Below are 16,520 nucleotides of genomic sequence, written 5' to 3'. Positions count from 1 at the left end.
GGTAAGAAAGGGTTTTAGTCTCACCTCTTAGCTACTGCTCTGACCTCTTGGGATTTTAACACTTTATTTGGCTCTGTGTTTCTTATTTAATAAGACCTTTACATCTACACCTGTGCGGGGATTCTGGCAAATGCCCTGGCCAGCAGAATAACGATCCTTGTGAGGCAAGAAGGAAATCCAGCTCAACACAACTCAGTAGGTGGTGTTGGTTCAAACTTCTAGAGTCTGGCCCCGTACAACTAATCAGCACAACTTTGGAAAAAAGTTTCCTGGTATCAATTACTTCAATAAAGCTTAATAATGACTACATTGAAACTCTTCTCCAAAGTACATGTGACCTCTTCCATAAGAGCTTAAGGACCTAAGGGGAGATCTGGTGTGGTCTAAGTCATCATAGAGTCACCAAGCTACAAGCACATATGACATCTTCCCTAGGACAGGTTCTACTGATTGAGAAAGAAAGCTTAAGGTAAAGGTCTAGGAGGAAGAGCCTGGGATAAACATAATAGTCTGGAGGACTCAGGTGTGGCTGTCCCTATAGATAGCACAGATCACCAGGCTATTAACTAACATTCACTCCCAGCCTTCACTTCAGCCTTCTGTGGAAAACAGATATACATCTCTTCCATTGAGGAGATAATCCTGAGAGTTTAGCATTTCTTGTTTCCATGGTGCTTATCTGTGAACACAAGGACCTTATGCCCTCTACACACCTGGAACACTCCCTGGTGTATGGAAGGCTCCTTGTACATGTTTGTCAAGGACGCAGTTTTGAGTTCTTCTCTGGGTCTTAGTGAGGACAGTACTTTTGCCATGTGTGGATCCACAGTCTTTGTCTTCCTCTGCTTGGTATTAAAACCACGTTGCAGGCAGCGGGAAATTTCCTGTCCTAGGGGAGGTGGAGCATTCCATGGGTCATCCATGTGTCTGCTGTTGCGCATCATTTTTCTGAGACTCAGCCAAGACTCTAGCACTCTCCCTTGCTTCTGTAGCTTTGTTGTTTCTTCCCTCATCACACGTCAGCTGACAGGGCTCATTGTTCTCTTCTTAATTTCATTTTGCTTTGGAGTCAAGACGACTGTTTTTCTGATTGATGACATACATCCCGTAGGGTCTGGTCTACCACAGTGAGCAAAGAGGAAGGATCCTGAAGCAAATCATACACTTTACTCTTCTTGGATAGTGTTGCCCCATTGGCTGACAGCTAACCAGGCCTGGGCTCTGTTTACAGCTGCTTGTCTGAAGCTCTTCTTATCCTCCTGTATGTGAAAATCCTTCTCCCTTGGGGTATCTACCACGTCTGCATTCCTGTGAAAATGGATGCCCCCTCACCCAATGCAGAAAGTCACTGGTAACCCTAGATGTAAGGATTCTGTCCTTAATTACGTCACTAGCCTGCGACAGCGTCCCAGCCTAAAAAGCAGGCATGCTCTCTGTGCGTTCTCTCCTTCTCTCTCTCTCTCTCTCTCTCTCTCTCTCTCTCTCTCTCTCTCTCTCTCTCTCTCACTCTCCCTCCCTCCCTCTCTCTCTCCCTCTCTCTCCCAATAAAGCTCTAGAAAGGTAACTATGGCTCGTGACTCCCCTCCAGCACTCTCCTCTGTTGGCATGGCCGCCGCTTAACCAACACTAGGAGCATTTTTTGCTCATCTTTCCAGATCATGCCCCACACGAGCAATCTCTCCACAGTTGTGTGACTCCCTGGTATAATTTCCAGTCCTTAAAGGGTGATTGTAGATGGACATTTCCTGTACTGACTGCCCAGTCCCAAGTAAATACACAAAAGCTTATATTAATTACAAAATGCTTGGCCAATAGCTCAGGCTTACTGCTAACTAGCTCTTACACTTAAATTAACCCATATTTCTATTCAGGCTTTGCCACGTGGTTCATGGCTTGTTACATGTTCTGCTTGCTTGTCATCTGGTTGGTGTCTCTCCTGACTCCACCCTTCTCCTTCCCATCATCCTTTGTTTGGTTGCCCTGCCTATACTTCCTGCCTGGCTACTGGCCAATCAACATTTTATTAAACTAATTAAGTGACAAATCTTTACAGTGTACAAGAGGATTATTCCACAGCAGGTGGTTCCCCAGTTAAACTTACTATTGGCTTCTCATCTGACCTTTGCAAAGGTCACCTCTCAAGAGTTTCCTGGAACTGTACTCCCTGGTTGAGGGTGGAGAGGCTGTATAGATGATTCCAGTCTGTTCTCTGAAATATCTCCTCCCTCAGAGTTCTTTGGACATCAGCCTTGTTTATGTACAGTAACTAAAACTAAGGAGTTTTTAATCCTTTATTGAAGAGTGGTTGGGCCAAAGTATATCTCCCATCTCCTTTCATATTGATCAGTCTGGCCTCTGTGAGAAAAACTTGTCCTTCCTTCCTTCATATATATATTTTTTTATTTTTGAGAATTTCATACATATAACAATGAAATATAATAATATCTATCCCCAATTTCTCCTCTCTAACTCCCTCCATATGTCCTCAGAATGCTCCCCTCCCAACTTTATGTCTCTTTTCTAAAATAAGTAAGTCCAATTAGTGCTGCCTATGGGTTTAGGGTCGTTCACTGGAGCATAGGAAGCTGACTAGTAGCCATACCCTAAAAAGCACTGAGTCTTTTTTGAAGGTGGTGGCATCTGCCTTTAATTCCAGCACTCAGGAGGCAGGGGCAGGTGGATCTCTGTGAGTGTGAGACCAGCCTCGTCTACAAAGCGAGTTCTAGGACAACCAGGGCTATATAGTGAAACCCTGTCTCGAAAAAAAACAGACAAAACAAAAAGAATGAGTCTCCATTTCCCAGCAGTTATCTGTTGTCAATAACTCCTCAGTAAGGAATGGTCTTGTGGAGTATTATTTTAACTAGGCAAAGATGTGGATACATTGACTTATGTTGCAGAATATTACTGTAGCTGTGTAAAGGTGTGTTATTTTGTTTATGTTGCATTTGTTTTGTCTTGCCTACTTAAGGTACCTGATTGGTCTAATAAAAAGATGAACAGCCAATAGCTAGGCAGGAGAATGGGTGGGGCTGGCAGGCAGAGAGAATAAATCTTGAGAAGAGAGGAGAGAATGAGAGAGAAAGAGAGGGACATGCCCAGGGCAAGGAGCCAGGCAGCTGCCAGCCAGGCACGAGAAGCAGTGAAAGAAAGAGATGCAGAAGCAAAAAGTAAAAAGCCCCGAGGCAAAGGGTGGATAAAGAGAAACAGGTTCATTTAACTTAAAGAGCTGGCCAGAAACGAGCCTAAGCTAGGTCAAGCATTCATAACTAATAAGTCTCTGTGTCGTGATTTGGGAGCTGGTTGGTGGCCTAAAAGAAAAAGCCTGGTACTGGGTGGGACCTGGAGACCCCCTCCCCCAATCTATATTGGGATTTTTGGCTAATTTGATTTTACGTGGGTGACCGTAACCACTGTCACGTCAGCTCCTGGGTGTGGCAGCCATGTCATGTCTAGAAGACAGGATTTCAGAGGGCTGCCTGTTAGAATTCTGCCCTCACTCCAGCTGCATGACCTCACATGCGCAGTTTAGGAGTTAAGTAAAGGGTCTTGGGTCTTACGTATTCAGTGTGCGCTGGTGACTGCGTGATCACAGCATGGTCACGCAGTCATTGCATGCGTGGTGTAGCTCTGTAGGTCCACTTGTGCCTTAAAGAGCTGGACACAGACCCCACCCCGCTCTGTACATGCTCCTTTCCCAGGCCTGGTTCTTCTCCCCCCACCAACCCCTCTTCCTCTTAATAAAGCTCTGAAACTGATACTGAGTTCTGTCGTGAACGGGACCTTTCCACGCGGTAACCAGCGCTGTTTATCATTCATTTCACTGCCCCTTCCTCTGGCTCTTGAATTCTTCATGCTTCTCCCAAGATGTTCCCTGAGTCTCGGTGGGAGGGGTCTTGATATAGCTGTCATATTTAGGCCTCTTATTCTCAGCACTTTGCTCAGTTGTACATTTCTCCAGTAACTGTAAATAGGAGAATTTCTGACCAAGGGTATTTGAAATCGGGGTCTCACATAGCCTGGCATGGGGTGCAGCGTGTAGCCAAGAATGCACTGCACTCCTGACCTCTCTCCCCACCTCCTAAATACCAGGATTCTGGGTTTGTGCCACCACACCAAGCCAAACCCTTCCCATAAAAGCAACCCTTCTTTCTGTTCAGCAGTATAGTAAGACCTAGGGCTGGCCAATCAGAGTTAACACCAGCTACAGATGAGCAAAGTGTGTCCTTTGCTGAACCCCAGATTTCTGCCTTCTCTCCTCCTTCCCCATTATCAGTCTGCCTTTTTTTTTAAATTTCTTTTTCTCCAACTATTCTTATTCTGACCCTAAGTTCAAGGTTTTTACAGCCATCCAACTTCTCTTGATTTCTAGAGACAGTATGCCCTGGCATAATCCTCTTCCCTTTTAGTCTCTGGGTTCACTGCTTCATGAAGCCGAAGAGGATGGCCTACCACCTGAAAAAAACCAAATTCCCTGGTCTTCTGTCTGTTCATTGATATAACACCTCCAACTCTGGATTTCTGATCAAAATTATGACTGGCCTTAAACAAATCTACAAACGGTTTCATCTAAGTGTTGGGATTTGGGGGTAATTCTAGGCATCTGTAAGTCAGTCCTGTGGACTCAGGTCGATTCCTCCATGCCTTCTTCTTGGCCTTAAAACTGGATTCAGTGCAACATGATTTATAATGAAGGAAATTTGAGGTAGTTGGTTTAGTGTACCCAAGGCTAGAAATGCTAGCCTATGCTTCTCAAGTGACCCTCAGACCGACAGCACCAGCAGCACCTGAGAACTTGTTAGAAATACGGAGTGTTATTGGGGAGCCCAGAAAAGAGCATTTTAGTAAGTAGTAATTCTCACGCATCTTGGAATTTGAGACTCATGGCTCTGACCCACATGCTGCTTGCTTTTCCTTGTCCTTTTCCCTGACAACATGGCGGGAACAGCAAAAATGTATCCCAACTGTGAGTGCCTACGGAAATCACTCATGGAAACGGAATGTTTAAGTGGTGCAATGACTCGACCTAGCCCCGCAGTGGGCACACCTGCTCGGATCTGTCCATTGCTAACGTCTATGAGACTTGTGTAGACCGAGGTTGCAAAGGCCTGGGTTTCCTAAAACTCTCCAACACCAGTCTCACTTCAGTGGTCTGTGCCTAGAGTTACAGACACTCAGAAGCATCTCAAGTCCCCAAAGCTGTGTCTCTGGGCCTGTTCCTCCTGCTCTCCTGGTTTGTAGGCTATGTGTGGGGCTCCGGAGAGGGGAATGGTTGAGGTATAAACAGTTGCTCTCTGCTGATTTGGAACCAATGGAAAATAAACTAGACCACAGTGAGGAATCAGTTTATCAAACTTATACTAATAAAAATGAATTGGTAAATACAGCTGGGAGTCTGCAGGCACCCTTGGGCTTCCTGATACTCCCCTCCCAAGTCAGATCTCCTCACCCTAGCTGTGCACCCCACCCACAGAGGCAGAGCTTAGTCTGGTGTGCAGACCCAGAAGTGTGTGTGAGGGGTGTTGGTTAAACATGCTGCTCATGGCTGGCCGCCGCCCGCAGCAGCCATGCCGGTGGAGGAAAGTGCTGATCGGAAGAATCAAAGGCCATGGTTACCTTTTTAGAGTGAGAGAGAGAGGGAGAGAGAGAGGACAGACAGAAGGAAGGAGTGGAAAGGGAAGAGAGAGACGCACAGAGGGCCCACCTGCTTTTTAGGCTGCGACACCATCGCAGGCTGATGACACAATTAAAGACCAAATACTTACATCCCAGACTTTCGCTTTTTATAAAAAAGCAGGTAGATGGGACTAGGAGCATCGTTCCTCTAAAAAACTGCTTCCAGCTGACTTTTGGACTTCGGTTGGCTCTGGGGGAATGGAGAAGGGGAGTTTTCTGAGGTAGACAGGTGTTGTGGGATGCTGTCTGTCATCCTTTTGCTCTGGAGACATGTATCCCTCTTGGCTGTGGCTGGGAACTTTTTGTTTGACAAGATGGGGGTGACACAGAAAAAAACTTAACGGCACCAGTGTTGGTTAAATGGTGCGCTGCTCCTGGCTGGCCGCTGGCCCGTGGCAGCCATGCTGGCGGAGGAGAGTGCTGGTCGGAAAAATCATAAGCCGTGGCTACCTTTTTAGAGCTTTATTGGGGGGGAGAGAGAGAGAAGACAGACGGAAGGAGAGAGTGGAAAGGAAAGAGAAGGGGGAAAGGGGCGCACAGAGGGCCCACCCGCTTTTTAGGCTGGGATGCCGTCACAGGCTGATGACATAATCAAGGACAGAATCCTTACAAGGGGGACATTTGGACTCCCTGGAGCTTTGTGGCCTCCCCAGCCTCCCAGCCACTCTTGTGCTTTGTCCTCTGAGCAGCAAAGTTACTGGCAAATGAGAGATGGGCCGGAGCCCTCGGGGCAGATATGAAGACAGAGATAGAAGGACCTCCTGGTGTGGGAACAACGCCTGAGGTCATGCAGAGACCTAGAAAGGGAAGAGAGGAAGGTCAGGACTAGGGCTTCAGTGAAGCTCACATTTAAACCTGTTTCAAGGAGGAAGTGAAAGGAAAAGCCAGGGAGGAGGAGGAGGAGGAGGAGGAGGAGGAGGAGGAGGAGGAATCTCAGCATGTTGTGGGTTTTGTGTGTGTGTGTGTGTGTGTGTGTGTGTGTGTGTGTGTGTGTGTGTGTGTGTTGGGGGTGGGGAAGTACTTGAGAGAGTCTCCTGGGTGGACAGTTATGGAGGAACAAACTACTGATGATCTTCCTGAAGGATGGGAAAGGGGACTGGGCTTCAGGGCAGTCACTGGCTGCGCAGAAAGAGGTTTGTGTTCGTCATATTTTAGCTACTACAGCGCTAAAAGCTGATGGAAAGGACCGAGGCAAGGGAAGGAGCCCAGCCAGCCTTGGGGGTAGGGCTCTGCTGGTCTCTTGGGCACCTCTCCTTGAGCTGCACAAAGATGACTCTGCGTGGGGAAGACCGTGGTGTTCCAAAGGTGGGATGGAGGTAGTCAGTAGTGTCTGCGACACTGAGGGCTCCTGGGTCAGAGGTCAGAGAGTTCTGCTGCCCACTTCAGTGAGGCAAGCCACAACAGTTTATAAGTTTCTTATCCATTTATCTCATGCCCACATTTCTGGACAATCAAAATAAGTGGACCTGGAAGAAAGTGTTGACTAGTTCTTTTAAGGATCTCACAGATCTCTTTGTATTTGCTTTCCGATGTTATGCTTTTTGTTCTCTGTAACATTAATCCAATGAATAAAAATACTCCCACTTCCACAAATCTGGGGACTGTGACATGTACCTCATCAATCCAGGACTCAGGAGGCAGAAGCAGGAGAATGAGAGCAAGTTCAAGGCCAGCCTGCTCCACATAGGCAAATTCCAGGCCTGCCAGGGCCACATAATGAGGCCATTTCAAAAAACATTTAAATGCCATATTCTGCAGGTCTCTAAAGTATGAGGGCTGTCCAGGTATATCTGAATAGACAAACTTTGTTTCTAGTTACTTATTTTAAGCTCCACCCTGAAAACATATGCAAGGGACTGAGTAAAGCTTATCCTTGTAATTAATTACATCAGTACTTAGCACGACTACAATTAAAAAAACTTGATTATTTATGACGATTTAATGTTCTTTAACAGTCTACAATAAATAGCCTTAAAAACAATGATTTTAAATTAAAGCTTTTCTAGCATCAAATATGGGTTCAGTAAAAAAAACAAAACAAAATATCCACATGTTAATGGAAGGGCCATAAGTTCCTTTTAGTATCAATATAAAACATTTATATGACTCAAGTTTATTCAAATAGCTTAAGCTTAATAAACTTAGCAAATACAAGGAGGCTAGACAACATTCTTAAGCCTGAATGTACCTTGGGTAAGGAGAAACAGTCTCCAAGTCACTGGTTCTCAGCTTTCTCAATGCTATTTTGTAACTGCAGTTTTGCCATTGTTGAATCTCAATGCAAACATCTGACATACAGGTGGTCCTCGGCTACCCTTGTAAAAGGTTTTTCAGCCCCCAAAGGGTTGAGACTCATGGACTCAGAGCTGTTTCAAGCCCTTTGCCAGACTGCTTAGGTTATTTTCTTGCTGCATCACAAGCAATGAACATCCCAGTTTCTGGTATTTGGTGCTTATGGCTGTGACTGTAATTTTTAGCCTTTTATTTTAAGTCCAAATATTAACAATATAGAGCATTTTATTTTAAAGATTTATTTACTTATTATGTACACAGAAGAGGGTGCCAGATCTCATTACAGATGGTTGTCAGTCACCATGTGGGTGCTGGGAATTGAACTCAGGACCTCTGGAAGAACAGTGGGTGCTCTTAACCTCGGAGCCATCTCTCCAGCCCATAGAGCATTTTATAAACTGAAAATGTCCCACAGCCTTATAAATTTAAATATTTTAAAAACTGTTCTTAAAAAGAATAAGATCTCTCAAATGTCTTTCTGAAATATCAAAAATAAAGTACCTTTTTTATTTTAAGAGGCATCATCACAAAATCTGTATAAAGTAAAACCAAGCACCATAGTGCAAACAATCCCAAAATTCAGTATCTGGGATTCATTCACAATCATTTTGGTTCTTTTACTTAGAGGATTGTGTGGTGATATTTTATTTGTGCTGAAATGTGATTTTATTTGTATGTTAATAAATAAAGTTGCCTGGAGATCAGAGCTAATAGCAAGCCATTTAGCAGAAGTCTGACAGTGGTAGCACATGCCCCTAATCCAACCACATGGCAGGCAGAGTCTCTGAGTGTTCAAGGACATAGCCAGCATGGAGACACATGCCTTTAATCCCAGTACCATCCATAGAGACCTAGAGGTCTGTATAGACAGGCAGTGAAGAGAAAGTCATGTGGTTGGGTTTAGAGCCAATGAGAAGGCAGAACAGAAAGGCAATAAAAGGATAGGACACAGGAAGAAGGTCTCCCTCTCAGGGGGAAGGACAGCAGCAAGTGGTAAGATAAGTTGGTCTTAGCTCTTGGCTACTGCTGGACCTCTGGGCTTTTAACACTTTATTTGGCTCTGTGTTTCTTATTTAATAAGACCATTTAGAATTACATCTATAGGCGTGGATGATTTCTTTGGCCCTACCCTTGGCAGCATATACATAGCCTGTTCCATTTCATTATGGCTGGTGCTTCTGGTGATCATCACCTGGCACTGGCATTTCCAGAACTGCTAAGGTCCACCATTGCAGCTGGACTCTTTGGAACTCTAGTCCTGCCATATATTTGCAAACCTCAGCTGTTCCCTATGGTCCCTTCATATCTTTAAAACCATTTTTATGTAATAAGTAAATGGTAATGAGCAAATCTTAAATTACAAAATTTAGCTGTCAGAGCAAGCATTGAGGTGCAGTTTCATTATTTATCAAATACCTTAGTCATCTATTTAAATTCTCTAGAAGCTTGCTGTTGAATACTTGGTAAAGACATAAGTACTTAGGTGTAAATTTCTAAGTTAGCTTTTGTTAACCTGAATAGATCTCTATAACCTTAGAAAAGATGGCTGCCATCCATGTGGCTGCCCATAAGGTCACCAGCCAAGATGGAGGAAAGCCACCTGGTTACCATTTAAAGCATGTTTTTCTAAATAATTACTTGCACACATGTGCACAGTTGGATCCAAGTTACATACACATACGTACAGTTAAATCTAGCTTACATTCATACATATAGTTAAACCCAAGTCACATATATGTACACACACACACACACACACATACACATCTATTTTTAATGTAACAGTTTGCAGAATCATCAGCTAATTTTAAAATGAAAACCAACCAGAATTAACTTTTAAATTCAGTATTTGCAGGTATAAGAAACCACAATGAACATAGTTCACATTCCCTCTGCCCTTCTACAACCTTCCATAAGAACCCCCTTCTGACCTTCTATAAACTCCCATGTACTCTCAGTCCAGACATTCATTTCAGACAAATTCCTCTCTTTCTTTATTTAACATAGAAACGCTTACCAAGATCTTTCTTGTGATTCCCCTCAGTAGTCTAGAATATACTATAAAGCTACAATATTTTAAACAAGAACAGAAAGACATTCATATACCATTACAAGAATAACTCTAAATTTGTATCAGCACTGTACCACAGACAAGAAACTGTTGGTTAGCCTTGTAACATAGCCTGGTAGCTTAGTAACTATAGGTAGTGGCATTTCATTCTTGGAGCCAGACCTTGATCAGGATTTAGCCCCAGGGCAGGTCTTAGGAACCCCACCCATCAGCATGGGAGACAGAATCGCACACAGCATGGAGACAACAGATTGTTATCAAACCCAGATTCTCAAGTACATGAAAGCAGCTGAGCCCTCTGACCTGGGCAGTTCTCCCCCAGCCCCCGCCCAGCTCAGCCATGCTCTGAGCTCCTTGAGGCCCCTGCTGGCTCCTGCCTGTGCTGTACCACGAAGCCTCTACCCTGAGGCTTCCTGCACAGGGACTGGCCTCGAACCTGCTGTGTACCCAGGTCACACTGCACCCTAACAATGAGCCACTGCCTGGGCCGGCCTGCTGCCAGCCAGAGAGAAAGGAGGCAATGGGGCAGGAGCATTTCAGTCTGCCCCAGCTCAACCAAAAGGACCCTCTGTCCCTTATGCTGGCCATCCAGCCCCAAAGGCTGTCCATGCACAGCTTCCATTAGGAGTCATAACACACATACAAGCCCAGGCATAAAACACACATACATGTGACCACATTTCTCATACAGTTACACATTCATATAGGTAGGACATTCCAACAGAAAGGCAACAAAACTTTTTAGAACACACCTAGTGCCTGGAGACAAAACTGTTGGTTAAATCAGCGTGCTGCTCATGGCTGGCCACCGTCTGCAGCGGCCATGCTGGCGGAGGAGAGTGCTGGAGTCATGAGCCATGGTTACCTTTTTAGAGCTTTATTGGGAGGGGGGAGAGAGAGGGAGAGAGAGAGGGAGAGAGAGGGAGAGGGAGAGAGAGAGGGAGAGAGAGAGAGAGAGAGAGAGAGAGAGAGAGAGAGAGAGAGAGAGAGAGAGAGAAAGAGAGCAGATGGAAGGAAGGAGCGGAAAGGAAAGAGAGAGACACACAGAGGGCCCACCCGCTTTTTAGGCTGGGACGCCGTTGCAGGCTGATGACGTAATTAAGGACCGAATCCTTACAAAAACCAAAACCAAAAAGACGCCAGCTTCACACCAGTCCCATGTGAGTGACCCATGTCATCTATACAAATTAAATACCTGCAGGTACTTACAAATTTTGGACACTTACAAAAGGATATCCAAATGGCTCCTAAAGGCCCACTTACAAAAGGATATTCCAAAAGCCCATTTACAAAAGGATATCCAAATGAAACCGAACCAAAGTAAACACCACAGAAAACACAAAAGTAGACACAGGTAGACACAGACACACAGAAAACATACTAGCCGGCTCTTCAGGCTCTGCGGGCTCTTGGTCCCAGTGGGCTTGGGGGATCCCGAACAAGCCCCCAAATGGTATGCCCAGATTGTGGGGACCCCCAAAAGACCACAACCCACAGAGACTGATCCCGCATATAAAAGCAAAGAGCCTTTATTTCAAGCTCTGGAGCTTGATCCCTCTGTCTGTCTGACACAGCGGTAAGAGCAGAGAGCCCTGAGCTCAGGCAGGGTGGGATTTTTATCATAGCAGAGGTTGGGGTGAGGGGATTTCCAGAGTTTAGGACCCTGATTTACTGACAATTGTCTAGGGTTATCTGTAAAACAAAAAATAGGTGTGTGCTAGACTCAAGGACATCTGGCCACTTTATCTAATGGTTGGAATGTTTGGGTTGTCAGGTACTTCTTCATCCCTGGGTGGTGTCAGCTTAAGGCTTTTCCTGGATCTGGGTGTTGCGTGCCAGTAAGCCTGTCACAGAAGCTGTGTCTAGGCCCCTAAGCCTGTCATGGCTGCTGTGTGGTCAAGCTGTTTTGGGGCCCCTCCACAGGTACATGCTTCATCTCCCCACCCAGAGCCCCCACTGTCCTTCCAGATCACATTCTGAGAACGTGCGTCCCCACTCGGCACCAGCCTCCTCTTGGCATGGCTGCCATGTCAGTCCTTCTGAGGGTAGACTGTACCCCTGCCTGGCATGTACTCAAAGCCAGGGTGGCCGAGGGCAGCCGTACAACCAGAGCCGCAAACTGCCTGCACGTTCAGGAGAGCCCTGTGATGTGATCAGAGCCGTGGAGGGGAAGAGGCGCTAAACACAGGCTGGGGCAGACTTCCCACATGCCACTATTCTGATACCAAAGTGTAAGGAATGTGAGCATTTGCTATTTTCTTTCTTTCTTTTTCTTTTTTTCTTTTCCTTTTTGGTTTTTCAAGACAGGGTTTCTCATGTGTAGTTTTGGTGCCTGTCCTGGATCTCACTCTGTAGACCAGGCTGGCCTCGAATTCACAGAGATCTGTCTGGCTCTGCCTCCCGAGTGCTGGGATTAAAGACGTGCGCCACCACCGCCCGGCCAGATTTTATTCCTTAAAAAGATCTTCCTTCCTTCCTTCCCTCCTTTTTCCCCCTTTTGAGTTCTAGATCTTAAAAAATAAAGGAGTAAGTGTAGAGGGGTAGAGAGGTGAGCAGAGATGTGAGATGTGGAAACCAACTAGCTTGACTGCTAGGTTCTACATAGAGTCTCCCTGACTCCTAGACACCGGCCTCACTGCTGAGTTCTTCTCAGATTCCCAGTGCCAGGGCAGTCTGAGCGGTGCTCCACAATGGGCCTCAGATGGTCACACCACAGGGAACTCCTACACACATCCCAAGTAGTGCTCGGTACCTCGGGGATTGCCGCACAAGGCTTGGCGCCTGAGAGAGTTCTGTAGCCTTTGGTTTCCATCAGGGTTTCTGCCCTTGGTGCTGTGTGAGCTTGACTCAAATTCATTATGCCACCCAGGGTGACCTGGAACTCCTGACTCTCTTGCCCCTATCTCCCAGGGATGATATGCATGTATCACTGTAAATCCATTTATGTGGTACTGGTATCAAACATGGGGCTCTGTGCCTGCCACCCCCACCCTGCACATACCTTTCTTAGAGACAGGACCTCATGTTGCCCAGGCTCCTCAAACTTTCTGTGTAGTTGAAGGTGAACTCATAGTCTTTCCGCCTCCATCTCCCATGTTAGGATTTCAGGCGTGCATCTCCACATGTGGTTTAGGTGTGTCAGGATTGAATACAGGCTTGGCGCCTGCTGGGAAAGTACTGCTGTACCAACTGAGCCACATTTCCAGCTCCCATGGTGGAGATTTTTAATGAGGACACTGTCACAACTTTGAAGAAGTTCATAGTGATGCAATCAGGCAGAGGACTTTGTGGATAAGAGGTGACCATGATCGTAGACTCCAAGAACAGAGACAGCCAAAGAGTCCACTCCAGGACCTGCTTGAGGCAGAAGAGACCAGGGCAAACCCAGTTTCTGGGGCCCTTGTATTCCAGGGAGTCCTGGCCTTTGCTTTTCTTGTCCTCTCATTCTCTTACTTTCCCCTCCCCCAAGGCACCCACTTGCGTTCTCCTCTGTGTTCCTGGGAAGGCATACTAAGCATGTGGGAGGGACTACCAGGCCAGCATGGCCAGTCTGTTAAATACTACTTCAGAAACGAAGGGGAGAACCAAAACTATTTCTTCTCCTAATAAATTCTGTTCCTCGGAGGCCAAAGAGCTCTTGGGAATTTTCTTCAGAATTGCTTTTCTCCAAGGGTATTTGTTTAGTTTTTTCATTTCTGAGTAGGGATGGATTCATCCAATAACCCAGTATCTCCAGAGCTTGTATTATAATCAAGGTGTACTTCAAGTGTCAGGAAAACCCAGAGAACCAAAATGACAAAGCCCTGCTTTCAGATCTTGTTTAGTCCATCGGGGAAAGAAACCATAAACCAGATAAGTAACAACAAGGTCTGCTTGAGTGTGTGTGCATGCACGGTGTGTATATGTGCTCGTGAGTGCGCATGTGTGGTGGTAGTGTTAAATGCTAGAGGGAAAATAAAGGGTGCAGAATACAGTGGCCAGGGAAGCCTCCTTGAGAAGGCGACATTTCAATGAAGACCTGAAGGTGAGGGGCTAGAGACTCAGGCATAAGGAGAAACATTCTCTATCTAGAAAACTGCAGGTATAAAGGCCACAGGCAGTCATATGCCTGGCAAGCTTTGGGATCAGTGCACAGGCCAGTGTGACTAAACCAAGAGCAAGGTGAGCCTGGAAAGAGCAAAGGTGAGGTCAGACTAGTACAAGAGGGCCGTGTGTTGGCACATCCCGGGTTCCTACCACTCCGGAAAATGGGGTGAGAGGATTACCACCAGCCTGTTTGAGATCAGCCTGGCAATGTAGTAAACACCCCCCTCCCCGGTCTCCACAAGCAAAGAAATATGTAAGTGGGTGGACGGAACAGAGAAGTCTGTTTGGAGTTTGATTGACTTTAAGACGGGAAGCCACTGCATGGCCTAACCTGGGGAATGACAGGATCTGGCTCATATTTTAACAGGGTCTCTCTGTCTGCTCTGCTGAGAATAAACTGTGAGAGACAAGGGTGAAACAAGTTAGGATGCCACTCTAAATAGTACAGGGAAGAGGAAAAGGATTCTTAGACCAGGGCAGGGAACAGAGACGGTTATATTCTGGACATAGTTTAACAGAAGAGTTAAGGAGATTTGATAATGGATTGCTTGCAAGTTATGAGAAAAAGAAAGGCACCAAATAGATAAGATTTTTTTCTCTAAGCAAATGGGAAAAGGAATTTGCATTGAAGATTCCTGCTAGAGAGTGGATTTTTTGGTTGTAAGCCTAGCCTTTAACGGCTGAGCCATCTCTCCAGCCCTAGAGAGTAGATTTTTGACGAGGAAGTCTGAATGTGCAACAATATACATACAGTTGCAGAGGCATTATTTGTAATTGTTCAGTCTGCAAACCACTCACATGCCCATCAACAGAACTGATGATATTCTGTTCTGGGGATGCAGGTCTACCTCAGAGGTTCCAAGTGCTCAGACCCATCAGCTAGGCGGCCAGGAGCTGCTGGGTGTGACTGGGGGTGGGAAAAGGGTTTCCTTTGGGAGAGAAGGAAAACTCAATGGCCCTGTGGCAGATGGTGGGTAGCAGGAATGTCCCTGGTCTTCACACCTCTGAGTAGGGATAGCTTCTCACCTGGGGCAATAACAGGTTTATCACTGGAGACACTAGCTTTCAGGGACCGAGTATTGTCTGCTGTCCTTCCTTAAGAAGCAATTCCTAGGAGTAGTCCAAAAGACAAGTCGGACTCCGTGTTTTTTCTCTGTTTGCTTGCTTTAAGAGAGAGAAAGAACATAAACTTGTGTGGGTAGGGAGGTAGAGGAGAGTCTGGGAGGAGATGGGGGAGAGGAAAGAATATGATCAAAATATATTGTATGAAATTCTTGAAGAACAAATAAAAACATTTTTTAAAAAGTAATTCCTCAGCTCTGAGGTTGTGAGCATGGGAGGGCTGTCCCCATTACTCATCTGTCTTGAGGCAACATGGGCTGGGGAGAGATGCACTCCCTCATCAATGCCCGAGGCAGGTGGGAGAGCTGGCCCTGAGGTCATAAGAGCCAGAAAGCTGGCCCTGCCCCTCATCAGCTGCAGCACTTGGGAGAGTGGCCCCCTTACCTGTCATTGGCAGCACAGCAGAGCTGGCCCTGAAAATGTAGGTGTGGGAGAACTGACCCTGAGGATGTGAAGTCGAGAGAATTGGCCCCGTCCCTAGGTCATCACTGCAAGGGGTGACACTGGCCAGGGCAGTGCTGGAGAGCTCACACTGGTGGCGAAGACAGGGGAGAGCTGGTGGGCTGCAACTACCCAGTCCCAGTCCCAGAACCAGGGTTATGTATTTACCCACCCGACATCCACCCACCTGTGATCTGCTGGGGCACGGGGTGGGGGGGTTGGGAGTGGGTGTATCAGTCCCATGGAGCCAGGGCTGCAGGATCTCCACGACACACAGCACCCAAACCAGAGCAATGGTTCTTTTCAATAAACACCTGCATGTAAAGATGGACAAAGGGGTTTACCGTGTGACCTACTGAGTCACACTGCGGCTTCCATGACTTTCTCCTTCTTCCTCCTTTTTTTTTCTTTTTCCTCTTTTTCTCTTAAATTTTATTTTGATTTATTTTGGGGTGAGGCGGGAGATGGGTGGGATCTGGAGGCATGATGTGAATAAATAAATAAATTTTAAAATTACTATAAAAAAGCAATTCCCTGCCAAGCAGTGGTGGCACAGGCTTTTAATCCCAGTACTCGGGAGGCACAGCCAGGCAGATCTCTGTGAGTTCGAGGCCAGCCTGGTCTACAGAGTGAGATCCAGGACAGGCACCAAAACAACACAGAGAAACCCTGTCTCGGGGGAAAAAAAAAAGTAATTCCTGAGTTTAATTTCAAGATTACTAGTTAAAACATTTATGAAAGCTTTAGTCATTTTCATTTGCTTGATTATTTGTGGAGATTTTGTATCTGAAGTTCTGATTTTTATTGTAGTGACTTTTTTTTCCCCCAAGAG

The 16,520-nt window shown here is 46.1% G+C and overlaps 1 long non-coding RNA gene across 1 annotated transcript in view; it reads left to right on the top strand.

The window, feature by feature from the left end:
• Positions 1-16,520, top strand: part of LOC131920829 (uncharacterized) — a 95,462-nt gene that overhangs the window by 67,230 nt on the left and 11,712 nt on the right. The window lies entirely within an intron of this gene.

Source organism: Peromyscus eremicus, chromosome 10 (genome assembly GCF_949786415.1).
Source record: "Peromyscus eremicus chromosome 10, PerEre_H2_v1, whole genome shotgun sequence".
Classification (NCBI taxonomy): domain Eukaryota; kingdom Metazoa; phylum Chordata; class Mammalia; order Rodentia; family Cricetidae; genus Peromyscus; species Peromyscus eremicus.
Note: the sequence above shows the minus strand (reverse complement) of the source record. Positions and strands in the feature narration are given on the sequence as shown.